Source organism: Littorina saxatilis, linkage group LG9 (genome assembly GCF_037325665.1).
Source record: "Littorina saxatilis isolate snail1 linkage group LG9, US_GU_Lsax_2.0, whole genome shotgun sequence".
Classification (NCBI taxonomy): domain Eukaryota; kingdom Metazoa; phylum Mollusca; class Gastropoda; order Littorinimorpha; family Littorinidae; genus Littorina; species Littorina saxatilis.
In genome coordinates this window covers 19,925,096-19,951,069 of record NC_090253.1, presented here as the reverse complement: position 1 = coordinate 19,951,069, position 25,974 = coordinate 19,925,096, and the positions used below count along the sequence as shown (strand labels likewise).

The following is a 25,974-nucleotide window of genomic DNA, read 5'->3' as shown; positions in this document are numbered from 1 at the left end:
GTTCAAGTGCTAGTCTTTCGGATGAGACGAAAAACCGAGGTCCCTTCGTGTACACTACATTGGGGTGTGCACGTTAAAGATCCCACGATTGACAAAACGGTCTTTCCTGGCAAAATTGTATAGGCATAGATAAAAAATGTCCACCAAAATACCCGTGTGACTAGGAATAATAGGCCGTGAAAAGTAGGATATGCGCCGAAATGGCTGCGATCTGCTGGTCGATGTGAATGCGTGATGTATTGTGTAAAAAATTCCATCTCACACGGCATAAATAGATCCCTGCGCCTTGAGTCCGAGTCTGGAGATACGCGCGCGATATAAGACTTGATATAATAATATAATAAATTCAACGTTCCAATAACCTACCGTTCGTGTTTTTAATTGATACTGATTTAGTTATCATTGGCGCCTGTGTAAATCTGTCGAATTAATTCAGCCCCCCCCCCCCCCCCCCCAGAAAAAAGTCTATTCTGTGGAGAAAGGAACCACGTCGTTGATTCTGTGTATATGTCCAAGGGAAAGGGTGCTCTTAGGGCTGAGGTGTGCGAAGCGAAACTGTGTGGCACACAGCCGTGGGGCTCGGTTTGGTTGGTCCCCCGAAAGCGGCGTATAGCTGCCTGAACGGCAGGGTAAAAACGGCCAAACATGTAAAAACCCACTCGTGTAAAATCATGAGTGAATCTGGGAGTTTCAGCCCATGAATGAAGAAGAAGAAGAAGAAGAAGAAGGTTCGGTTGAAATTAAGATTTTTTTGTAATTTCAACTAATCAGACATGTTAGGTGCGACCATGCAATTCGCTTCGTGCACCTCGCCCCTGGAGAGATCTGTGAAGTGGTTTCCATGAGAAGACGGCTTACGCGGCCGAGAAAGCTGAGTACACTCTTGTGTGTGTTTTTACACCCCCGGTATAGGGGTGTGTATAGGATTCGCTCCATGTGTTTGTTTGTTTGTTTGTGTTCGCATATAGATCTCAAGAATGAACGGACCGATCGTCACCAAACTTGGTGAACAGGTTCTATACATTCCTGAGACGGTCCTTACAAAAATTGGGACCAGTCAAACACACGGTTAGGGAGTTATTGGTGGATTAAGATTCTACAAGGACTTATATAGGGAGATATTAATGGTCAAAGGGAAATAACCTTCTCAGTTGGTGGCAGTGAGAATGGTTATTTCCCTTTGACCAACGGGGGTGTTTTTCCTACCTCGGAGGAATTTCTTGTTTTTTGTAATGTCTGATGAACTGGTCTCTTAAGTTGGGGATATTTAATTTTCTGGTTTACTTTCAATCAGGAGTGTATTTGTCATCACAAGTGTGTATGTGTGTGTGAGTGTGGGTGTGTGTGTGTTAGTGTGTGTGAGTTTGTGTGTTTGTGTGTGCGTGTGTTTGTGTGTGTATGTGTGTCACGTGTGCGTGTGTGTTTGTGTGTGCGTACGTGCGTGTGTGTGTGTGTGTGTGTGTGTTTGTGTGTGTGTATGTGTGTGTGTGTGTGTGTGTGTGTGTGTGTGTGTGTGTGTGTGTGTGTGTGTGTGTGTGTGTCTAGGCCTGCATGTGGCACATCGACACTCGATTACAAACGTACACGATGGACGGCAACGACGACAAACTCAACAAAACTGGCGCCAACACAAAATCAACAACCATTGTCACCACCACTACCGCCACCAAGAACTGCTATCCTTGGCATTCGATGTCATTAATCCAACAAATAAGCCCACAAATTTGTGGGGCACATTTCCAGTTTGTGGACCACAAAAATAAGCCCACAAATTTGTGGGACACATTTCCAGTTTGTGGACCACAAAATGAAGGCCAAAACAAAATGTGGGGCACAAAATGTGCGCCATAAAAATAAAGGCAAATAAAAGTAGCCCTTAAATAAAATATGAAGCAAGTTTTTGTGGACCATAAAATTCGATTGATCACTTTCCCGAGAAGTCGGTTTTAAGACACAATAAAACGCTCTTCCTTAGTGGAGTACATGAATAGTATTGATGACAAAAAACATGGCGGCCGTCGTGACTGATATTATTGAAAACAATCTAATATTTGGCAGTTCAACACGTCCACCAGAGAAATATACCGACAAAGAAGTTGAAACACCGACTGCCCTTCTGAAAGAATTCAATCGGGATGTGAATGATACAGCTGATTTTGGACACGGTCTGCCTTGAATGGGGAGGTTGGCGATGAATCGCACTGTTCTACACTACTCTCACTGATTTTCAATCATCGGTTTGGATCAACAAGCAGGTAAGTTATTGTTTTTAAAATCCAAGACATGACCATAGCAAACGTGGCCTTTGTAGAACTGAGCAAGATTCATCTGTTGTGTATGTGTGTGTTAATGAGTAACTGGATGTGACTGTGAGTGTGAGTCACAGAGTGTGTGCTTGTTCTGTTCTTTTTTTTACTCAAGTTTAGAAAATGCTTGATCTTTAATCTGTATGCACATAATCAAATGCTGCTGTATCAGTGTATGAACTATGGTTGTAAAAGAATAAACAAAACAATTACTGAATTAGTGAGTGATTTTGCCCTGAATCGTCTGATAGTGAAGTTGAAATAGTACTTATTTCATTTTCAAGACATGTTAATAGTTATGATAATATTGTTATGGTTGTTTTCAGGCCTCCCGAGAAACCAGAGATGATGTGCATCATTCATACAGCTCCTGTCTTCCAGTTCCAACAGTTTACCTTTAAACATGGATGCATACATGTACTGGAGAGATATCAGGATGACTTGGCGTGGTGCTTTACATTACAGACTACTCCTGAAGAGTAAGTTACACATTTCTTTACCACTTAGGCCTAAAAAAAAATAGGTGTGGTTACGGTAACCCGACCTACCCTAATTTTAGGGGCCGATCCTATAACTTTTTATTACATTTGTCAACAACAACCAAAAAAAACACAAAAAAACGAGTGCAAAAAACGCAATGAAAGCGAAAGCGCCCGAGTCGCACACTTATTTACCTGTCAAGTAGGTTTAATTTGTACACATTAGAAAAAAAAGTTAAAAAAAAAAAAAAGTGATTGCCTACCTACCTACCCTATTTTTTTTGGCTATGTTACCGTAACCACACCTATTTTTTTTTTTGGCCTTACAGCTTTTGCTTGTCAAATCTGTATGGTAAAATATATGTAACATTGGGTATTGGTGATGGTAGTCTGAAGCTATAAACATGTACTGATGTAGATCATTCAGCAGTCTTTTGTTCTTTGTAAATTGAATAACAAGTACACAGTTTTGTAGATGAAATTATTCATACATGTATTTGAAGATGCATAGTAATACTGTGCATGGTAATTGGTATGATGTACTTTATATACATAATGGTACAAATATCTTTATTTTCTCTCTCCTTCCCATCTTCGCAGTCGGTGATCCTGCTGGCGGTGAGCTCACCACATCCTGTGACTCAGTGTTAGGTGGTGGTGGTGGTGGTGGTGGTGGGGAGGGGGGGGGGGGGGGTTGAGTGGGACTTTGATGTGTGATTTTTATTTTTTTCTATATTTTTAGCTGCATTATTTTAGTCATTCATGAGTGGGTGGGTGGAGGGGATGGGCTAGTTCTAACTATGCATTAGATTATAAAATTGTATTCTGTGTAGACCCTTCCACCAGCATCTTAGACCACTCTTTGTACTTTTTCTTTTAATAGATGATTGTCATTTGTTTTACCTCATGTCTGCCCTGCGTGTGATGGTGTGATCGTGACTGCTGTAGTGTGGGCGTGTGTGTGTTGGTGTGTGTATGTCAGTGAATGTGTGGGCGTGTGTGTGTGTGTGTCAGTGAGTGTGTGGGTGTGTGTGTGTGCGTGATTTTACCAACACTACGCTAAATTCCTTGTGCTTTAAATGTTTTTTTTAATGTCACTTGGCTCAATAAATACTGTATTCTGTATTCTGTATTCTGTAAAGTTTGTTGCAACGCTATACTCATAAAGTGCATTATACTGTTTGTATGAACATTGAACTATTGTGATGCAAGAAAGTAAAACATGAAATAGCTAGAATGAAAGATTTACTCATTACTGGAATTATTTTAAATACAGTCAGTCCTTTCCTTGGTTCACAATCACAGATCTGGCAAGTTGTTTTTTTATAGTTTTTTTTTTTTTACATGGAATAAGAGTTACAATGTAAATTGTAATACCGCCTGTGTACTTGGATACCTACTTCTACATCCAACACCCTGACTGCCCCTGCGCAGAGTTAGAATTTTCTGAATGAATTCACATCACATTTCTCAACAAAACTGTAAGGTGTCAACGCTAAATAGGGAATGTGTGTGGGATGAAGGCTCATGCTGAATTTAAAAAAATAGTAACTTTCCATCACATTCCAGAAAAGCCGCTCACATCAGCAGCATAACAAGATATCATGTCGTTAGAAAGGTTCTTGTGAGGAAGTCTTTTTAATTTTAAGATGAAAGATTATCTTTTTAATTTTAATGATGAAAGTATATATATCTATTATATCCATGAAATAAATGGTTTTCACAGGAAGAAATGATGGCACCTGTAATATTACAGAATAAGGTTTACAGTTTAGTTCATAGTTGTCACTGTCAGTATCACCCCCACCATTCTCCATCCCACTGATCTTGTGAAGAACAAGTATTACCTCCTACCTACCTTCCCGCACCCCACACCCTCTTCTCGATACCCAAAACATATCCCCATCAGTGCACAGCAAAGTCTGGATGTGCTCAGTAATACATTTTCTGTATTTTCCAGGAAGTGAGGTGCTGAGATATGACGTGCAGGCAGCTTGCAGAGTGGTGCCTGGCTTTGCTGAGGATGATGATCAGATTCAGTCCATTCTGTGCTGACGGAGCTACCAGAACTGCTTTAATATAGTCCATCTGAATATGCTGACACTTACAGAGGTTTTCTGTTGCCTTTGTGGTGAAATGAACATGTAACACATTAACAATAACATTCTACACAAATAATGTGTGGTGCGATGTGGATCAAAGGGTACATTTTGACTTATAAATGTAAGTTGTCAATTCAACTAAATACAGGTAGTGTTTGGTATGCAGATATTTTCTTACAGCAAACAGCGGTTTGTTTGTTTTTACTACATAAAGTGATATTATCTTAGACTTTTATGTTGTTTGAGTGCTTTAAGTTAAGTTGTTCACAGGCAGTATTTTACACACAGGCTTAGCTTTGGGAGATGTGTGTGTATGTTTCGGTCAATGCGTGTTCATGTATAGACTTTGTTTGCAATATTAGAATTTAGATCTTTTAACTGCATTATGCACATGAAATTTTTTTTTCATTTTCATTACTTTATTGTCCCATCGCTGGGAAATTCGGGTCGCTTCCTCCCAGTGGAAAGCTAGCAGCAACGGAGTCGCGCTACCCAAGTGTCTGCGTGTTTAAGTGTATTCAGCCACCTGCACTTATGGCAGAATGACCAAGGTCTTTTACGTGCCATTGTGATGACACGGGGGTGGGACATGGCTTCCGTCTCTGGGTCTGCACATAAAGTTGACCCGTGTCCGTCCCGGCCCGAATTCGAACCTGCGACCTTTCGATCACAAGTCCAGTGCTCTACCAACTGAGCTACCGGGCCCCATGAATTTTTCTTCCTTTGAATCCTAGTCAGTACTTTATCTTGTTTAAGATTTTCATTGATTCTGTTTTTGGGTCGTTCTGGTGCATCCTGGATGGTTCAATTCATTCTTATGTTGTGCTGAAATGTTGCTTTTGTAATACAGTTTGCCAAGATTGTGTCTTTCACTTGGATGTGGTGAACTTATTTTTTAAAGGCCTGCTCTGCCTCATTAAAACACTTCACCTCACTGTGTCAGACCTTCATCAGGCTTTTTGCATGGGATAAGAAAATCCTTCCACTTGGTCACATAGCTAAAGTCAGCACCCTGACTTCTTAGTGTGGTGATGTCTTTTCTTATTAATTTATTTCCCCCAAAAGGTATAAGAGTTTTAAACAAAATTATGTCTTACAGCTACAGTGGAACCCCCCTTTTAAAGACCTCCAAAAATCTGAGAAAATCAGGTCTTAAAAAGGAGGGGGTCTTAAAATGGAGGTAAAATTTAAAATTTACAGAGGTTATGAACAGAAAGTCTGAGAAAACAAGGTCTTAAAATGGAGGGGGTCTTAAAAGGGGGGTTCCACTGTATGACTATTGGGGATTATGTGTTTGTAAAGATAGAGCTGAGAATCCTACACGGAATTCTGTGCATAGAAGGCGGCCTGAATCTTGACCCACACTGCTGGCATGACCTTCATAGCTGCATTCAACGCTTTACTTTTACCCTGGTAACTTTACGGTTGCTCTCTCTGGATTGAGCATTTTTTATTTCAACCAAGGGGAAAAATTAAATGCCTCTGTAGAGATTCGAACCTAGGACCTAGATTTTCAGGCAGATGTCCTAACCACTACGGTAGTTTTTTTTATTGTAAGATGGATATATATATGTCTAGCGGATGCAGCTACATGTACAAATGTGCCAAATTAGAACTTGCATTCTCAGCCTATAATCTTTGGCCATTCATGCGAGTCGAGTACTAAATATTGTGAATGCATGTGAGACTGCCTTGTTTTACTTTTGTGAAATGTGTGAACTCACTTTGTTTACATCTTTGTGTTAATAAATGCAGTTTATCAGTTACCTCTGTTTGTTTCTTCTGCAAGTATGTCAAATTGCCCACACACACCCTCATGCGCACACACACACACACAAAATCAGATCTCAAGTGTAAGTATTCTTTTTGCAGTTTTATTTTAATGCCCATAATCAGGCAAACAAATATATCATCACACTTCGTCACTTGCACCTAAGCTTAAAAGTAGCAGTCCTGCATACATATGTAATGTGTAAATGTTTCAGGTCACCATCTGTCCTGGCTTGAACATGCAATAAGAACACCTCTACACAAACACATGTACAGTCAACCGGCTAGCTGGTTCCCTGAAAGGCATATTTTTCTATGAATTAATCGATTTTCCGCAGACAGCAGCCAGGTAGTGGATCTTTAGTATATGTCCAAGCAGACGGTTGATCTTAGTACAACACATCAAGGAAATATTTTTTAAAAACAGATCCAACATCTAATCTTCCAAAGTTCATAATCAATAAAGAAGAAAGGTATGTTACTGGAACCCTTTATTTATGATTTAAGGTGTTACGAGTGTGTTCGGGTTGCGGTTCTTGCTCATGTTTATACTCACTGAGTTACTTCCCTTGGATCTGGATCTGAATCTGGATCTGGATAACCCGCCTGGGTTGGTGGTTTGCGGGTGCGAATGCGTATACGCACGGTTCAGTGTGCTTTCGCGAAAGGGTGTGTCATATGCACGGCTAGAACTAAGATACTTCTTGATTTCAGTAAATAGTTTCATTACATGTCAACTAGTTCGTTTTTAAATGATTTTTTAGAGATCGCCAAATGGTATTGTGTGAATAACATCATTCGATCGATTGTACGCACGGCGCCGTGCTTCTAGTAGCTCAGTCCATTCCTTCTTTCCGGTGTGGAAACAGACGTGTTTCTGGCGAAAGAATCGGCGTTTTCAACTCGCCATATCTTCATATTCATTCGGACTAGAACAACGAAATATAAATTTCTTGTAAAACAAATCCCGAGCCTTGCGACTCTGGTAGTCATTTTCTTACGCGAAGCGGCCTTTGGTAGGTACGACAGTTTTAGTCACCCAAGTATATCTAAAACGCACGTGGACGAGTTTTCAATGGCGTATTTGAAGTCTGTGAATGTTGTGATTACAAATCATTTCGGGGCACCCCTCAGTCTATACGTACAGACAAACAAATTGCATGGAACGAAAGTTGAGAGGCTGGACTGTAAGTTGTTGTTTTGACTTCTACAAATCTCGCAGGTCTTTTATGCAAAACAGACTCAAAATTGCATTGTTCACGCAAGTGTAGATGACGAGACTATCGAAGGAATGGAATACAGAGAAAGGGGGAATGTACGTTCTGGCTCACCGATTCCGACAGACCCTAAATATTAACGCAAAATAGGCTTCTGGACTAAACTTTTACTAAAATGAAACATGCGACAAAATCAGAAAAATACTGCATAAATCCATACAAAAAAAAAATACAGTAAAGTAAGGTTGTTTTGAACCAATGCCGGGTCTGTCGGAATCAGTAACCCAGAACGTACATTCTCCCTTTCTCTCATACAACGCTAAATTTAGTTTCCATTGAAATATTAATCCAATCTGCCCTTCGTAGCCAAGCCCAACACTACCGTATTGATCTGGGAAGGAAACCAGCCAGCGTGTGTTTTGATCCAGGCCAGGCCTGCTCTATATTCCTCCAATGGCAAGACAAGATTAAATCATGTGATAGCAACAGTTACGTCACGTCCGCCCACCACTTGGTGTTGATAGTAACATAGCCTGGTGATTGTGTCATTTCATTCCGGACTCGCCTGCCGTGCAGTTGTGTTTTCTGTGAGAGAAGTGTTTTTACTGTCACTATATTTGCTAAATATTTATGTCTCAAGATAGCATTTCTGAAGAATTAGAGAGAGAAATTCTTGAATCACAAGTTGCTCATCAAAATCTATTAGATTTTTCAACACAGTCATCAACTTTAATTTTACATTCACCAACTATGGATATACCGGAATCATTGAGTGAATGGAATTCTGAGCAGTTTTTAACTATTGAAGAGCACCTCAGTTACCTCAACAATTTTGTTGAAGTATTATCGCAAATGAAAAATGAAGGGCCATCTCAGAGTGGAAAACTACCTAAATTTCCTTCACGCCCAAAACGGAAACTTTCAGATTTGTATGGAGGAAAACCAAAGAAAACCAAAACAACAATGACGTTCAATGAACTCCACGAATATTTAAAGTCAAAAATTGTTGATGTAAGCATGAAAGTTAGGAAGGAAGTGTTCTTTTTTAATCCGGAAGATATCACATCATCAGCAAGTGCCATTGAAAAGTTAGTTGAGGGATATAGACACATACAAAGACAGGAGGCAACTTCAATGGGCTTCAATTTGCAATATGGAATGGTTCTAGAAATCGCATTTAAGTTTTATGAAGCAGAACAAGGCATTCATAATGAGACCTGGGATGGCTGGTTGGAAAGAAACGTTAAAATTTCTTCTACGTATGCACGGAGATTGAGGGAGATTGCCCGTTTACTATTTCCATACAGAGCCAAATTCAGCACAGTTGGGATGTCTTTTTATGAAGTCTTCAACATGAGAAAAGAACTCAAAACCATGTTTGAAAAGAATGAGGATATCAGGCTTTATTGGGCTGAGAAAGTGACGTCAATGGTTCCAAATATACATCAACAGCAATCACAAGAGTAGGAAAAAAGAGTTAGAGCTAACACTGCAATCAGGTCACGCAACTGGCAGTTGCGCCAAAATAGGTCAACACCCTGCTTCGCGATTGGGCTGAGAAAGTGACGTCAATGGTTCCAAATATACATCAACAGCAATCACAAGAGTAGGAAAAAAGAGTTAGAGCTAACACTGCAATCAGGTCACGCAACTGGCAGTTGCGCCAAAATAGGTCAACACCCTGCTTCGCTTCGCTTCGCTTCGCTTCGCTTCGCTTCAAAGGCTGCCTTCGGGCGGCCGCCGAGTGTTAACTTATTCAATTGACTTGTTTATTTGATTCAAGCTTTTGATAAGTGTACTTGGTGGCTGCTTTGAAACTCAACAAAGCCTTCTCCCCTTTCACAAGCAACGTTCTCTTCCCCGCTGCAGTCAAAACAAAGCTGTCATAGCGGGTTTTCCCGATTGACAAAAATTCTTATTACACACTCAGACTATTTGGAGTCGCATTTGTTCTCCAGTGCCCAATTGCATAAGAATATTCTGGTGATGAATAAACGCGCTTTGTGTCATTAGCATCTAAAGATTTCTTGTTTACAATAGTTGTGTTGATCTGATGAAGCGCGGAACTGATCTTAGGGTTGTCATGGTGAAACACTCGCTTCTGAAACAGTGCTTCCTTGTAGTTATCATGCGATATGCTCGACTTTACAACCTGTTTGCTTACACCCTTTGCTTTTTTAACCACCCCTTTCTCACTTGCAACACTGTACATCTTTGCACGCAATCCAACATACTCCTTAATTATCTTCCCATTCATTTCATCTTTCATCTTTCCAATAACCTTCTTGTTAACATTTGAGTGCAATGGTGATTCTTTAGGGTAGTCGCAAGTGTCATAAAAAGAATCTTTTCCTTTTACTGCAGGACTTTCAGCTTCTAGATCTTTGTAAATGTCATCCGCTGGAATGTCAAGTAAGAATGAATCTGTGTCTGTGTAAAGTACTCTCGATTTGGGATATCTTGGTTTCAAATAATCATACAAAAACTCAAGCATCAACAGTTTTGACAACTCTAGCACAGTAAAGCCTATGAATACTGGTTTGTCAAGCTTGACTACAAGTTTTTTCATTAAGATACCATACAGCTGTTCATGAAAGTATTTAAAGTCTTGATACTGTGGTTTGGATGTCAGCTTGATGGCCTCATTTTCTCTTGTAACAAGTCTAACATCCTTTCTCTTGTGTGGGTTTTCCATTGTCTTACCAAAGCAACTGTTGTTCATCAGTTTAAAAAAGTCTTTCTCTGATGCATCAGCGGCTTTGGTTCTCAGTTCTGTGTTTTTCATGATGTAAGGTTTCATAAACTGTTCTTGATCAAATAAAATTATACGATGAACAGCCTTCAAAATTAATCCATGTCTAATGTAAAACTGTAACAGTCTGTAGTGACACACATACTTCTTTTTGTGAAACAGATTGGGCACCAGCTTTGGAGGTTCTCTTGGGTTTACTTTTAACCTCTCAGCCGCTAAAGGATAATCATTATGTAGATCATGAAGTGATAGTGGATAGTCTAAGTCAACTTCTAGTATCCATCCCTTTCGACTGTCTGGGCCTGCTTTTAATATTGTCAGCACAACACATTGTGAAAATGGTCCTGAATAGATCTTAAAGTTCCGAAGTGGAAGCGTCTGACACATTGCCCAACCATACAAATTGTTTGCATCTAGATACATGATGTAATTAGAAGGTTTCATAGGATCAAAGTCGTCCAAGTATTTGTTGTTGGCTTTGCAGTAATTGTGTGAAGCCATACTGATTCCTCCACGTAGTCCATTTTCAATCATCTGAAGTGTAGGAAGATCTGATAGCAAGTCAATCTTTACTCCTGTAAATCTAAGAAATGCATCCCAGCTCATGCCTGGTGCAGATATGTAATGTGAAGGATCTAGATTGTAGTGCTTCATACATGTTCTTCTGTAATTCTCAAATATATCTGCAAGTAAACAAACATCGGCCAACAAATATTGATCATGATAATCACCCATTGTATTACATCCTAATTTATTCCATGCAGTCTTAGCGTGTTCATAGTCTTCGTCACTTATACCTTTACCCTTCAGCCGTGAGAAGTAAGCATCCTTTGGTGGTAACTCATCTTCATCAAACCTCTCCCACGAATCCATGTATTCATATGGATAGACTCCCTTTCTAACTAAGTCACTGTCAAAGTACTTACATGTGATTGGGAAAGCAGTTAGTGATGAAGATAAAGACTCAAGTGTTCCCATCAGATGTTGAGCAGAATCGTAGAAGTGTAAACTATTCAGAGTAAAGGCCATGTACTTTTCTGAAGACTGCGCAATGCATCTTGCTTTGTATTCATCAGTTACTGCCTGCATGATCAGATGTGAATCATAACCGCGCAAGTTATGGAAGAAGATTGGAAGCTTCCAAGTCTTAGGATCAAACTTTAATTGTAGATTACATTTGCTGTGTGCTGCTCCTCGGAACTGCCCACTTACATGATCATGATCTCTTACTATTGGATTGTCTGTGTTTGGTGTTAGACTTTGTTCGCATATCCAACACTGTGTGGTAGAGTTAAACTGTTCTTGGTCTTCAGGTTTCATAACAATGTCTGAAAGATTCAGTTGTTTGGAGCAGTCATTTCGCACTTGGTTCATTTGTTGTAAGAAGTTCTTTGCTGCATTAGGTCCTCTGTACAATTGCGGTTTAGAATGTTTACCATCTGAACTAACAACAATAAATGCATATGAACAGACTTGATGATTACTTAGAGTTACTGTTTTAGGTAGGTCTTTTGGTAAAGGTCCTTCATATGGCACAATGATAGATTCAAAGTCAGCATAAACAACATAAGGACTTTTCTGTAGTTTGCATACATTCTTAAAATACACTTTGCTGTCTGGCGGCGGTGTTGTTAACTTCACGACCGCATCATCAACGCTCTTACAATGTTGCTTGTGTATAAGTGCTGCATGAATTGATGGAATACGCAAGAGACATCGCCTACAAAAGTCTTGTTTACTATTGTGATTGCTTGTGCTCGCCATCAGTCTACTCATTGTACGAATCAAAGTGTAATGATATTTTACACCATCAGTCATTAGTAACATGTCAACATGGTTAGTATCACAATCACCAATCGTTGGTGAGTTCTTTGATATTCTGACTGGTTTCAGTTCATCTTCCTCATCCCACGTGTAAACATTTACGGTGATGGGTTTGTTTTGCTGTTCAAATTTGTCAATGCTTGTAATGCTGATAGGAAATTCAATACCAGTAAAGTTTAGTTTATTTCTGTATGCATGATAGTTAGACACTCTTTCTGCATTTTTCTTTACACTGTACAGTCTTGCCAGAACACACCACATAAAACATTTGTCATCATCATTCTTTATGTTCAGCACAGCACGTTTTTTGACAAGAGCAGGAGGTAAAGGTATGTAACTTCTACCTCTGATGGGGGCAAATTTACTTAGCTTCAATTCTATTTTTATAATTTCACCTTCTGACCATCCGGATCCTTTCATCTTTGCATCCTCTGCAGCTTGCTCAAACCGTTTCATCATTTCATCTGCCCAGTTTCCATTCAATTCTGCCATAGAATTAAGTGCTAGTTGTCTGGTTGAAACATGAACTTCTAGCACCTCATCACTGACTGTTTTGTATTTTATTAAACTGACTATCTGCACTTTTACTGGAGGTTCAATCAACAAATTGTTTGGAATTTGTTCAATGGCGTCTTGCACACTGGACTGCACATTTTGAGGATCCGTTACTTGTAATTCAACGGTGTCAAATACTGTCGATAAAGATTCTAATACAGAGTCTTCCATCGCTGTGAGTTTGATTTTATAACTCAAAATAAAAATATAAATCAAAAAAATGAAGTTGCAATTCTTTCTCAGAGCTTCCATTTTTGTTAACACTATAAAATCTGAAATAAAAAATCATTTAACATTTGTACCACGTGGAACTAATTGTAATTCCTCTTTTACAAAGGCTCTTTGCGGTGCTGGTTCTCTCAAGTAATATATAGGTGGATTTGTCTCTACTACTCTCTTGATTTCATGAATGTCAATACTCCAGATTGGATCCGTTGCACGCTTCCTGCTGTCACCCTCAGCTTCACCGGGTGCATATAAATATCTGACTTTCTGATTGAAAGGTAGTAATGCCACTGGTGTTGTTGACTTTGGAGCAACAGGTATTGTTTTCTGTTTGATTGTATCAACTGGTCTTAACCCTGTAGCTTTAAATACCTCCAGATTCATTGCTCTAAGTACTGATGGTAATCTTTTGACCCATTCAGTGTTACGCAATTTACTTTCTGTGTCCAAAAATTCCTGATGGTACTGATATGAAAACAGTTTTTCTGCCAACTGTTTGTTAAAGCTCTCAACAATAGCCTGTGACCTGTGGTTTCCTGGAATACCTCTCTTCACTGTAACATGATGTTTTAACAGAAGCTGGTTGACAGCTCCTTTAAACTCCTTACCATCATCGCACTGAATCATTCTGGGATACTTTAGTGGTCCACGTCTGTAAATTTCTTGCAGGGCAACAGCTGTAGCTATAGCACTTTTCTCTGTCAACGGTTCAGCATCTTTGTATCTTGTTGCAACATCAACTACAGTCAGTGCATACTTATATTTCTTCCTTCTGACTGTGTCATGCGGTAAATACAGCAGGTCTATTTGATGAGTGTCATTCGGTTTAATGTTAACAAAGTGTGGTCGTGTAATTTTTCTTGGTGCAGGTAAATAGATCTGCCAAACTGCCTGCTTTGACAACCATTTCTTTGCTGTATCTTGAGAAACACCTGCTGCGTCACTGAGCTTGTCAATAGCAGTTCTTCCTTTCCAGTATCCTTTTGGGGAATAATATATTTTAGATAACAAAGCATCACTCATGGTTTTTTAAATGACAGAATATTAAGATTTGACAGCACGCGCAATAAAGTAAACAACAGCCATACCAATAACAATGAAAACAATCTCGCCCACCTTCTGCTCTTCTGAAGGCTGATAAAAGTCACCCAGTTTTGGAGGAGCACTTGTCTTCATTTTCTTTCCAGTTACAAGATAGTATTCTTGAATGGCTGCATCAACATTGGCAAAGGTTTTGTTTGCATGTCCTTGCTGCCTGAGTTTATCATTCATAAAGTCTAACTGCGCAATTCGTTTCTTCTCGTATTCATCCTGTGCTTTCGCCAGTTGTTCCATGGCTTTGTTGTGCCTTTCCCTCTCTTCACCATTTTGCAGTTTAGAAAACAAATAGTTGCTGCCAGAAAATGCAAGCGCATTTACAATCGCACCTCCCACCATCATAACCAAGCTAGCCATTTTATTGTCTTACATGTTTATATTTTCTGGAATAATTCCTTGCTTCACCAGGAAGTCTTTTGTTGCAAAGGAAGCTGTCACAACACCAATTAGTTTAGCACCGTCTTCGAAGTCTAACTTTCCCAAGTCGGCTGGTTTCATTCTGAGGAGACTTTTACCCAGCATTGTGTAACCTACACTCAAGCCTCCAATCACTGCAGCGTGATAAACTAGATTAACTATTGTCTTTTCAGAACTCATTTTTATGTTATCAAAATTAAAATATTAAAATTATTCCATATGAAATGAATCCACTGCAGGTACTACTGTGGGCTTTGTTATTGTTTGTACTGCTTTGTTTGTTGGTTTTGGTGTTTCTGATTTTGGTGTTTCTGATTTTTTACTACTAAAGGAGTGATGATTTTATGTGTACGCCCTCGATAAACCTCGATCATTTTCTGAAAATGCACGTTGATAAGTACCGTTTTATGATAAAGTTATACTCTCCATTCATTTATATACACAAACTAATGTCTCATTTATTATTTGTAGAGCTAAATATGTCAGTTGGGATCATGTTAAAAATCGCAGTGTTTTTCGCAAAATCGTACTTGACAACCCCCAGTAAAAAAATTCTAAAAAAAAAGTTAATACGTCGACCCCCTTTTTTCTTTGCACAGATGTGTCCATATTGCTTAAAGGAACCTGTGCACAAAATGTGTAATGTTTCTTTCACGCGATTTGAACACACAAGTAACCCCTTAAGGCAATGTGCGGCAGTAAAATTACCAAACTTAAACTTGAAGAATACAGTCAAGGAATAACTTAGTTTTCTGGGTAGTTATTGAAGTGACTTATTAAAATGAATGAAAACATTGTGGATGGATATTGACGGCTGTTGCGATGAAAACTGGCATTTACAGTGTCAAATGGGATTTCTAGAAAACGGCTTTACAGCAACATCATACATCAGAAATTCATAATATTTGGCACAAGGATACACATGTATTATATCTACAATCATATAGAACGTGTTTGTTTTTTTAAACAACTACAGTTGAATTTAAATTAATTATTGTAATGAATCTTTCTTTCTTTATTTGGTGTTTAACGTCGTTTTCAACCATTCAAGGTTATATCGCGACGGGGAAAGGGGGGAGACGGGATAGGGGAAAGGGGGGAGATGGGATAGAGCCACTTGTTAATTGTTTCTTGTTCACAAAAGCACCAATCAAAAAATTGCTCCAGGGGCTGCAACGTAGTACAATATATGACCTTACTGGGAGAATGCAAGTTTCCAGTACAAAAAACTTAACATTTCTTACATACTGCTTGACTAAAATCTTTACAAACATTGACTATATTCTATACAAGAAACACTTTACAAGGGTAAAAGGAGAAACAGAACCGTTAGTCGCCTCTTACGACATGCTGGGTAGCATCAGGTAAATTCTTTCTCGTCCCAACCAATATGGGACTCCCCCTAACCCGCGGGGGGTATTGTAATGAATATGCAGTGAGAAATTCGTTCATTCTTATGACAAAAGATATTAAAATTCAACTGTAGTCTGTTGTAAAAAAATCGTTCTATATGATTGTTGATATGATACATGTGCATCTTTGTGCCAAATATTAGGAATTTCTGATGTATTATGTCGCTGTTAAACTGTTTCCTAGAAATCCAATGTAACGACTGTTTCCATAGCAACGGCACTCTATGTCGATCAGTATTCACAATCCTCTGAAAGCGGCGTATGGCTGCCTAAATGGCGGGGTAAAAACGGTCATACAGGTAAAAATCCACTCGTACAAAAACATGAGTGTACGTGGGAGTTTCAGCCCACAAACACAGAAGAAGAAGAAGAAGTATTCACAATTGTTCTATTTATTTTTATGTCACTTCCCAGAAAACCAGGTTATTCCATGTATTCTCCAAATTCAATTTTACTGCCGCACATTTCCTTAACAAAATGTAAGATTTACTGTACTTTGACCGAGCAATGTTTGTAAGTGGACAGGCCTTAGTTTTATTTCGGTGGCATAATTCAATGCGCTTCGTCAAAATGTCTTGAACTGAAACCAGATGCAAGACTTATGGTCAGTTGGAGTTGTCTCCCGTACTCCTAACTTTAATGTGCTGCAGACAGGTGTGCCCAAACAGCCCATATCACAAACGGTTTGGAATTCCCGAAAACACAAGATCCGCACTGCACAACTTCAGTGCACAAATACGCAAGAGTGCACGGTCGCTTTTTGAAAATGTGTATCTTGAGAGAAAAATATAGAATAGTGCGCTGTCCGAAGGAATAGAGTTCTTATAGGACAATGACAGCGCTCAGTTCAAAACGATAGGACATGATCACATCTGACTGCCATGCGGCTATGTGAATCAGACATCTGAGCCTTTCAATCCGTCTATGTCGGACGCCTGACGACATCCCCGAGGCTTTTAAATGAAATAAGACCATACGGGCACTAATAGTTGCATACCAAAAATGAACTGCCTCAAGGCTCTCTATGCAGAGTGGTATCTTTTTAAAGAATACATTCAGGTACAGCTTCTTCGAAAGAAAAAATAAATTCACCGCAACCACCAAAACATCTACCTCACTACAGAAAGCAGTCAAAGTGTTGATTTTTGGTCTGTGACCAAGTGGAGGGATGGTCTTATCCCATGTTAAAGGTGAGGACAACTTTTTAAATGAGGCGTAGTGGGCCTTTAAAACATTGACACAAATTTACAATAGCAACAAGTTGTAAAGCTCAGTACAACCAATACTGAGTGGACATTTACTGCCACTGTTGCTGTAGTTTCCCCATCGATCACAGCTGGACCTGGATAGCACTGCTTTTCATCCACATTCACTGGCCAGGTCTTCGTCATCTTCTGTCCCTACTGACAAATGAATGACAAAGGAACTGATCTTAAATTCAAACACGATGACAAGAACAAGTTTTAAGTATGAGTAAGGAGTAAATTGTGTTTGTAACTGACACACACACACACACTAAACCCACATAAATGCCAAGAGCGTAAACATTCTAATTCCCTGATAGACAAGTTCCAATGCCTACTTTTTAATATGAAATATAGAAGACACATTCCCTGTCAGCGCTTGCTATCAAATTCAAAAAGCAAAGCAAAGGTCTGTAACATCAATCTGCAGGGCTAGACAAATCTGCAGGTATTATTACTATTAATGTCTGGCAGCTCTCCTGACTGGCCAGGGAAAATCAAACACACACACACACACACACACACACAAACACACTTTGGTTCTCACACACAAACACACACCAACAGTCAGAATGTAACCAGAACTTGAGACTGAGAGGGAGGATAAAACACAATATGATCATGTAGCAGAACTCTTACCTGAATTGCCATTAGCATGAAATATTTCCCATTTGAGTCTTGACAGCCTCCCGATCATGAAGGAATCAATCTGCTTCTTCCACTGTGCCGGATCGATGCCAACCTGTAATATATAATATTGGCTGAAGTAACATTCCTCTGAGCAACAAATTTAAAACAGTTAGTTGACAGGACAAGTAGTACTAGGAGCTACATGCAGTATGATATTTAGCTATGTGGAGGAACAACAAACACACTGTCCACAGAACCAGATGAATTTACACACTGCACCCTCCCCCATAAAACAACAGCAACAAAAAACGACAACAGACGACCAAACCAACATTAACGCTTGATTCTTATGATACTGTGGACAGTGGCATTGATATCTTTCTAGAATATAAAATTTTATAAGTCCTTTTACATTTAGTGAAGTTTTGACTGAATCAGTGAACTGAATCTGTTCACATAGACTGATAGAGTGACAGACATACAATGTAGACAAGTTGATGTGTGCATATATATTACATAACATGTATATATATATATATGTATGTATAACATGTATATATGCATGTGTGTAGAGCACAAAGGAAAAAAATAATAGAACTTGACACACAGTTTCACTGAGAATGGTCGAGAGATATCCTGACAGTGAGTGAGTGAGTGACTGTTTACAGCAATACATTGTACTTTATTAAACTTAAAGGTACACACTGAAAGTCATGCGCTTCTAGTATTAAAAATGATTCTAATACTGGAGGAACTGCATGATCATCTTACTGGTGAAATAAAGCTAAGAGGTTCGAGCAGTTCTGTGGTTTGGACTCTTAGGTGTTCATTATTTTATTATTATCCCTGAACATGAATTATAAAAATAAAACGAAAACACTCTTCCAGTCTTGCTCACAGTCACACACACACCTCCATATGAGTTATTCTGACCAGAACTTGAGAATGTAAGGGAGGGGAAGGAAAAAACACACTGTACATCATAACACTGACAGTTGTACATAATAAAACCTCTTCGCCTTACTAGCTCTTACCTGATTTGCGGCAGTGGCATCAAATATTTTACTTCTGTCAGTGACAGCCTCAAGATCATGCAGCAATCGGTTGGCTTTTTCAGCTGAGAGGAGACCTTGAAGTTGAACATACTAGCTCTAGCTCTCTTCTGATTGATGCCAACCTGCAAGTAAAATAATTGGGAACGGCCGATCAGAAGGTTACCTATTTGAGTATTTCAAGTTAGACTCAATCTTTAAAAACAAAAAGAATTTATAAAATATTATGATCATGCACCTTGAAAAGATGTTGCAAAAACGTGGTAGTGGTAATCTTCTTCTTCAAATTAATGAGAAAATCCCTGTACAGGGCAACTACGTGTTGGTTCAGTGAACGATACCTTGCGCCTGTGGACTGACAGTCACAGTGACACTGACAGTGACTCGAGTGAGTCGAAATGACACCTGTTGCAACACATACTACCATAAACCCACTCTCAGTTATGAAACGAAACATGGAAACTTACCTCTGGTTAATATGCAAAGGTTCGCCCGTCCCAATTCTCTCGCATTAGCAAACACCATTGCCATTGGAGATTCTGTCCAAACATCGACCGCCATTAACTAAAAACCGAAACGCAGTAGGTCTGAAAACCACGCTCAACGTCCAAAATAAGGAGGAAAAAAAAGAGCCCAAAACATTTTTTTGGCCAAAAACACTGTTTAAGCCCCACAAATATTTGTCCTTATTTTTTATGAAGCTTAATTTGTGCCCCTTATTTTATGCTCCACAAATACAGTTTGTGGCCCACAAAACCAAAATGTGCCCCACAAAAATAAGCCCAAAAATTTGTGAGGCACATTTCGCGTTTGTGGCCCACAAAAATAAGCCCAAAACGTGTGGGATTACTGACATCGAATGCCAAGGATAAACTGCAACAAGAACACACACACCGCACATTCACACGTCCCCCCACTCCCACATACGTACACCCTCCCCCCCTCTTTCTCACATCACCCCTATTTTCGGTCACTCACCCAACCACTCACACTCAAATATCTACACACCGCCAACGAAAGAAACAAGCAGCACAACGAAACACTGCGAGCAGTGATGTTGTGTATGTTCATCAACATAATATGACAAGGATGAACGGACGACAGGACACTGCGTCACAGATGTTCGTTGACGTAGCTGGTGAGGTCATCGAGGATTAACTCAGCAATCGGCAAGCACAACGAATAGCCGGTTCATCAAACTGTGAGGGGATATCACTAGGAAGTTGTATAGTTCTACGGACTGACCGACAGACAGACAGTTAGACATGTCTATATTGACACAAAACACGCATGTATGTCAATGTCCGCATGGTGTTTGTCCTAATACCAGGGATAGTGTTACGATTTATTTTCTTTCGAGTTTTGGCAATTTTCGGACGTTTTAGGCAATTCTTGGTGTCACCGGTCTTCCACCAATGAGCCAGTTCGACAATTCTGCCAAATTTATGGCACTGTTTTTGAAAGTTGAAATTAGTTTCGGTATTTCGCCGACTACCGTCGCAAAACAACATCCCTTGATTATAGGGATAAGTGCCTATATGAAATTGCTGTCACTAATATGATTTATTTCTCTCAGAAAGAGACCTGTTTAAAAAAAAACCAACTAAAGACAGACGGAAAGACAGTTAATTATTACACCCTCCTCCTCCTCCTCCTCCTCCTCCTCATTATCATCAACAACATCATCATCATCATCATCATCATCATCATCAACATCATCATCACCACCATCATCAACATCATCGCAACGGAAGCAAGAACTAAACTCCTCTTCTCTTCCTCTGCATCGTTATCTTTATCTATGAACAATCATCAACAGCACCGTTAACGCCATTGTCAGAAAGAACTAGCACAGTGCTAGATAACAATACATCTATAACATTGTCTCAAAACGAAAGGGATAAGAGTTGTCCGTCCCTGCCATAGCCCGCGGCGCTGTCGGCGGGTAGTTCCGGTTGTTTTGTTTACGTCCAAAATGGCTGAACGAGAAAAGAAGATAAGTGGTGGAGGGAAACGTTACTGTGTCTGCTGTTCAAACTACGTGGGCAAAAAAGTTGAAGGGCGGATTGTCATGCGGTTCCATTTTGCAAACACAAACCGGAACTACCTGCCGTTCCAGGGGCGCAACTCTGTCCGGCTATCGCGTTAGTTTTCAGACAGTGCTATACTTTGGACCCCCTCATAACGATCCCTCCCTATCTCTCTCCAAGTTACGACCAGGTTATTTCTGTTTCACGATTTCTTTGTGCAACAACATTAAAAAAAATGACCTTAATTGTCTCTTTTAATTATAAACAGTTCATAGATATTAACAGCTATTGTGTTTTCAGCGTGGCAATAGGGTCCGATATTTAGACTAGACAAGTATAATGCCGACGAGTCGAAGACTGGGTGGCCGAGTGGTAACGCACTTGCGCTCGGAAGCGAGAGCGTGTTCAGGCCTGGGTCAGGCCGCAATTTTCTCCCCCCTTTCCTAACCTAGGTGGTGGGTTCAAGTGCTAGTCTTTCGGATGAGACGAAAAACCGAGGTCCCTTCGTGTACACTACATTGGGGTGTGCACGTTAAAGATCCCACGATTGACAAAAGGGTCTTTCCTGGCAAAATTGTATAGGCATAGATAAAAATGTCCATCAAATACCCGTGGGACTTGGAATGAAGTTTTAAAAAAATTCCATCTCACACGGCATTAAGTCTCAGGAAACATGAATACACGCATGCAGGAAAAAACAAGTCGCGTAAGGCGAAAATACAATATTTAGTCAAGTAGCTGTCGAACTCACAGAATGAAACTGAACGCAACGCAACGCAGCAAGACCGTATACTCGTAGCATCGTCACTCCACCGCCCGTGGCAAAGGCAGTGCACGTGGAATTGACAAGAAGAGCGGGGTATTCGTTGCGCTGAGAAGGATAGCATGCTTTTCTGTACCTCTCTTTGTTTTAACTTTCTGAGCGTGTTTTTAATCCAAACATATCATATCTATATATTTTTGGAATCAGGAACCGACAAGAAATAAGATGAAAGTGTTTTTAAATTGATTTCGAAACAAAATTTTGATAATAATTTTTATATATTTAATTTTCAGAGCTTGTTTTTAATCCAAATATAACATATTTATATGTTTTTGGAATCAGCAAATGATGGAGAATAAGATAAACGTAAATTTGGATCGTTTTATAAATTTTTATTTTTTTTTACAATTTTCAGATTTTTAATGACCAAAGTCATTAATTAATTTTTAAGCCACCAAGCTGAAATGCAATACCGAACCCCGGGCTTCGTCGAAGAGTACTTGACCAAAATTTCAACCAATTTGGTTGAAAAATGAGGGCGTGACAGTGCCGCCTCAACTTTCACGAAAAGCCGGATATGACGTCATCAAAGACATTTATCAAAAAAATGAAAAAAACGTTCGGGGATTTCATACCCAGGAACTCTCATGTCAAATTTCATAAAGATCGGTCCAGTAGTTTAGTCTGAATCGCTCTACACACACACACACACACACACACACACACACACACACACACACACACACACACACAGACACACACACGCACACACACACGCACATACACCACGACCCTCGTTTCGATTCCCCCTCGATGTTAAAATATTTAGTCAAAACTTGACTAAATATAAAAATATGGGTAGCGCCGTATGTATGGCAGCTCGCTTTCCCCGGGGAGAAAGCAGCCCGAATTTCCATGAGGGTAACCTCACTGGACTGTAAATCTTATCCAATCCAATCCAATCCAATCCAAATATCGGACCCTATTGCTACCCTGAAAACACAATAGCGATTATATAGCTGTTCTGACCTTGATTTGTTGTTCCAAACTTACAAAATGACAGTTTTTGCGTCGATGCGTTGATCTCAGATTTTGATAGCAGACGCCGTTTTTTATGCGCATTAGTTTTGCGCAGGCGCCACACTGACTTTGGAAAAAACTTCGATTTGACAACACAGCTGTTAAACAGCTTTTTATTAGTTCATTCGAATACAACAAAAAGAAGTTTGAGTTTTTTTAAATTTTGAACAAGACTACTTATGAAGAAGACCAAATCACAACATAAACGGAAAACTAGAAACAACTAAAGAACTAGGATGCAACAAGGGGAGAAGAAGAGAACAGCTAATCCGTACAACGCGAGCAGACGGTAGCGAAGTTTTCAGTTTGGGTGAATGGCATTTATACTTGTCTCGTCATGAAGCGAATTTTTCCACCTCAGTTATAAACGACTACATGAATGTTAGTGCCATGGGTTGTACATCAATACTTCAGAGGGGAAGTGGGGTATTTAGTGTGGAATTACGAGATAAGAAAAGCCGAATGCGAAAGTTTGTGTCAGTCGGCAACTGACACAGGCACACAAAAACGGCTGTTCCGTTTTACTTCCCTGTTTGTACTACATCTTTCGACTTTGGGCATTTTGTGGTGTTTAGGGACAGAAAATAATTGATTTAGTCCTGTTTGATCGGGAACTTAGCAGAAAAGGGTATGCTATCGACATTTGTAAAGCTGAAAAACATTCCCGAGAAGAATTTCAAGTTGTCAGTGTATGCTGTTGTCTCGTGTGGTACAGATGGCTAAACCGGAACCATGCGCATGCGTCTTTGTTATTGCCAATATGCTTTTGCATATTGGCAAAAATGGCCGACTTCCGTAGCATTATGCTTTGATGATCGGAAGAGACCATCCAATCACAGCCCCCGAATTCCCCCACGTGTCCATCAGAATAGCTATATATTATTTTATTAACACATTCTATTTCGGCAACATGATCTTTTGTTGGCTATTAATTAATTTTATTATATCGTTCGGAGAAAATTGATACCCTGTAGGCATTATTTTGAACCTGAGAACCGCTGAAAGACGACGGTTTTAGTTGTGTGTGTCTCTCTCTCTCTCTCTCTCTCTCTCTCTCTCTCTCTCTCTCTCTCTCTCTCTCTCTCTCTCTCTCTCTCTCTCTCTCTCTCTCTCTCTCTCTCTCTCTCTCTCTCTCTCTCTCTCTCTCTCAAGAGCTAGCAATTTTCAAAGAATATAATTCTGCGTGGTTTATCTTTCCCCTGAGCCATCGCGAACCCGTGTGATCCTTTTTTCACAATGTAGTCGTCAGTTTGTGATTTTAATGCGACTCGCTGTAAGCTTATCTGCAATAGCACGTTATTGAGTACCTCTGAATCTACCCACAACAAACGCCTACGATTCACACGAACTAAAACGGTGACAGTTGACTGTTCAGAGGAACGGGCGCTAGGCACAAACGTCGTCTGCTACGAGAAAGTCGGTTTGCGTGACACGTTTCCGGGCTTTTCTTTTTTCAAACTTTCAAAACTTCGAATTGTACTGATCTTGTCTTGATGAAAAAAGAATTATTTCATGATTTAAGATTGTTTGTGTAACAAGCTGTCAATTTATTATCTACATTTTAAAAGTCAGTTCCAGCGCCAAAACGATGCGCCTGATTTGCTGATCAGAGGGTCCATCCACGAAAATAAATTCTTTAAAAATTGCTCGCTTTTACGTAGGGCACCTAGGATGTTCTCAAGCGGTGAGTGTTTAAACCAGGGGCGGACGAGGGGGGGGGGGGGAGCACAGGGTGCTCGTGCACCCCCCCTCCAGCAAAAAAAAAATAAATTGGAAAGCTGATTCTATGACCATTTATAAGTTCAAATGGCACCAAATGGCACCATTTTGCTTCTTTGAGCCAAATTTTTTTTCCGGGGGGGCATGCCCCGGACCCCCCTAGCAAATTCGGGCGCTTTGCGCCCATCACATTCAATTTCGATTCAAAGTGCACCCCCCCCCCCTTACAAAGCAACTGTTCCGCCCCTGTAAACGAAAGTGTGTGTAAAAGCCTAACAGTATCTGTGATGGTTTACGGGAGGCTTACTGTGCCTTTAACCTATTGAATGAATGGCACCATGACTGTGCATGAATACCGTTCGGGTAAATACTGTTGGTGTTTATTATCAAAAAGGTAACCCCCTTTTGCTGTTTCTGAAAAAATGTCGAACCCTGAAGAAGAAGAAGAAGAAGAAGAAGAAGAAGAAGAAGCTGTTTGTGAATAATGCCAGTGTTAAGTAGAAAAACAATGACCAATTTGGCGAGTAAATGGTGTCACTTTTTTTTCTTCTAAAATTGTTATGCATTGTTCGATTTGCGGCCAGAAGTGAAGTATTCGTTAAGATATTTTTTGTCGGTAAACAATTCAATTTAAGAGATTGCCGCTATTAAACACTAAGGTGAAAAAACGTGTACACCCGCAAATACACACACACACACACGCACACACATAATACGCACACACACACACACTCACACCTACGCACACACACACATACGCACACACACACACACACTCACTCACACACACACTCACACACACGCACACACACACACACATACGCACACACACATATACTCACACACACATACGCACACACACACACATACACACACACACACACACACTCATGCACTCACTCACACCAATTTGATGTTTTTAAACCTTTTTAATATACTGGACATAAGAAGTACAAAATACCTACTTTCAAGCAACATTGTTCTCCTGAAATAATCCCACGAAAAAAAGACACTTCTTACCACACTATGTGTGATCATAATGTATTATCAATACACGAGGGCTCTGGGGCCCCTGGACTCTAGGGATCATCACACCTCCACTGAGGGAGTCCACGGACCCTCGAAAAATTGAACGTGTGAGTCCTGGGACCCTGGACTCTAGGGATCATCACAACTCCACTGAGGGAGTCCACGGACCCTCGAAAAATTGAACGTGTGAGTCCTGGGACCCTGGACTCTAGGGATCATCACAACTCCACTGAGGGAGTCCACGGACCCTCGAAAAATTGAACGTGTGAG

General features: G+C 40.0%; 3 long non-coding RNA genes across 3 annotated transcripts in view; 1 reads left to right on the top strand and 2 right to left on the bottom strand.

The window, feature by feature from the left end:
• Positions 1-25,974, bottom strand: part of LOC138975554 (uncharacterized) — a 324,129-nt gene that overhangs the window by 86,807 nt on the left and 211,348 nt on the right. The gene's annotated exons all lie outside the window — the stretch shown is intronic.
• On the top strand, positions 1,677-6,653 carry LOC138975548 (uncharacterized). Its single transcript, XR_011458675.1, has 3 exons — positions 1,677-2,255; positions 2,633-2,785; positions 4,746-6,653. It is a non-coding gene; the product is annotated as an uncharacterized lncRNA (long non-coding RNA).
• Positions 15,577-19,657, bottom strand: LOC138975549 (uncharacterized). Its single transcript, XR_011458676.1, has 4 exons — positions 19,551-19,657; positions 19,066-19,208; positions 18,041-18,143; positions 15,577-17,560 (listed from the first exon to the last, which is right to left on the bottom strand). It is a non-coding gene; the product is annotated as an uncharacterized lncRNA (long non-coding RNA).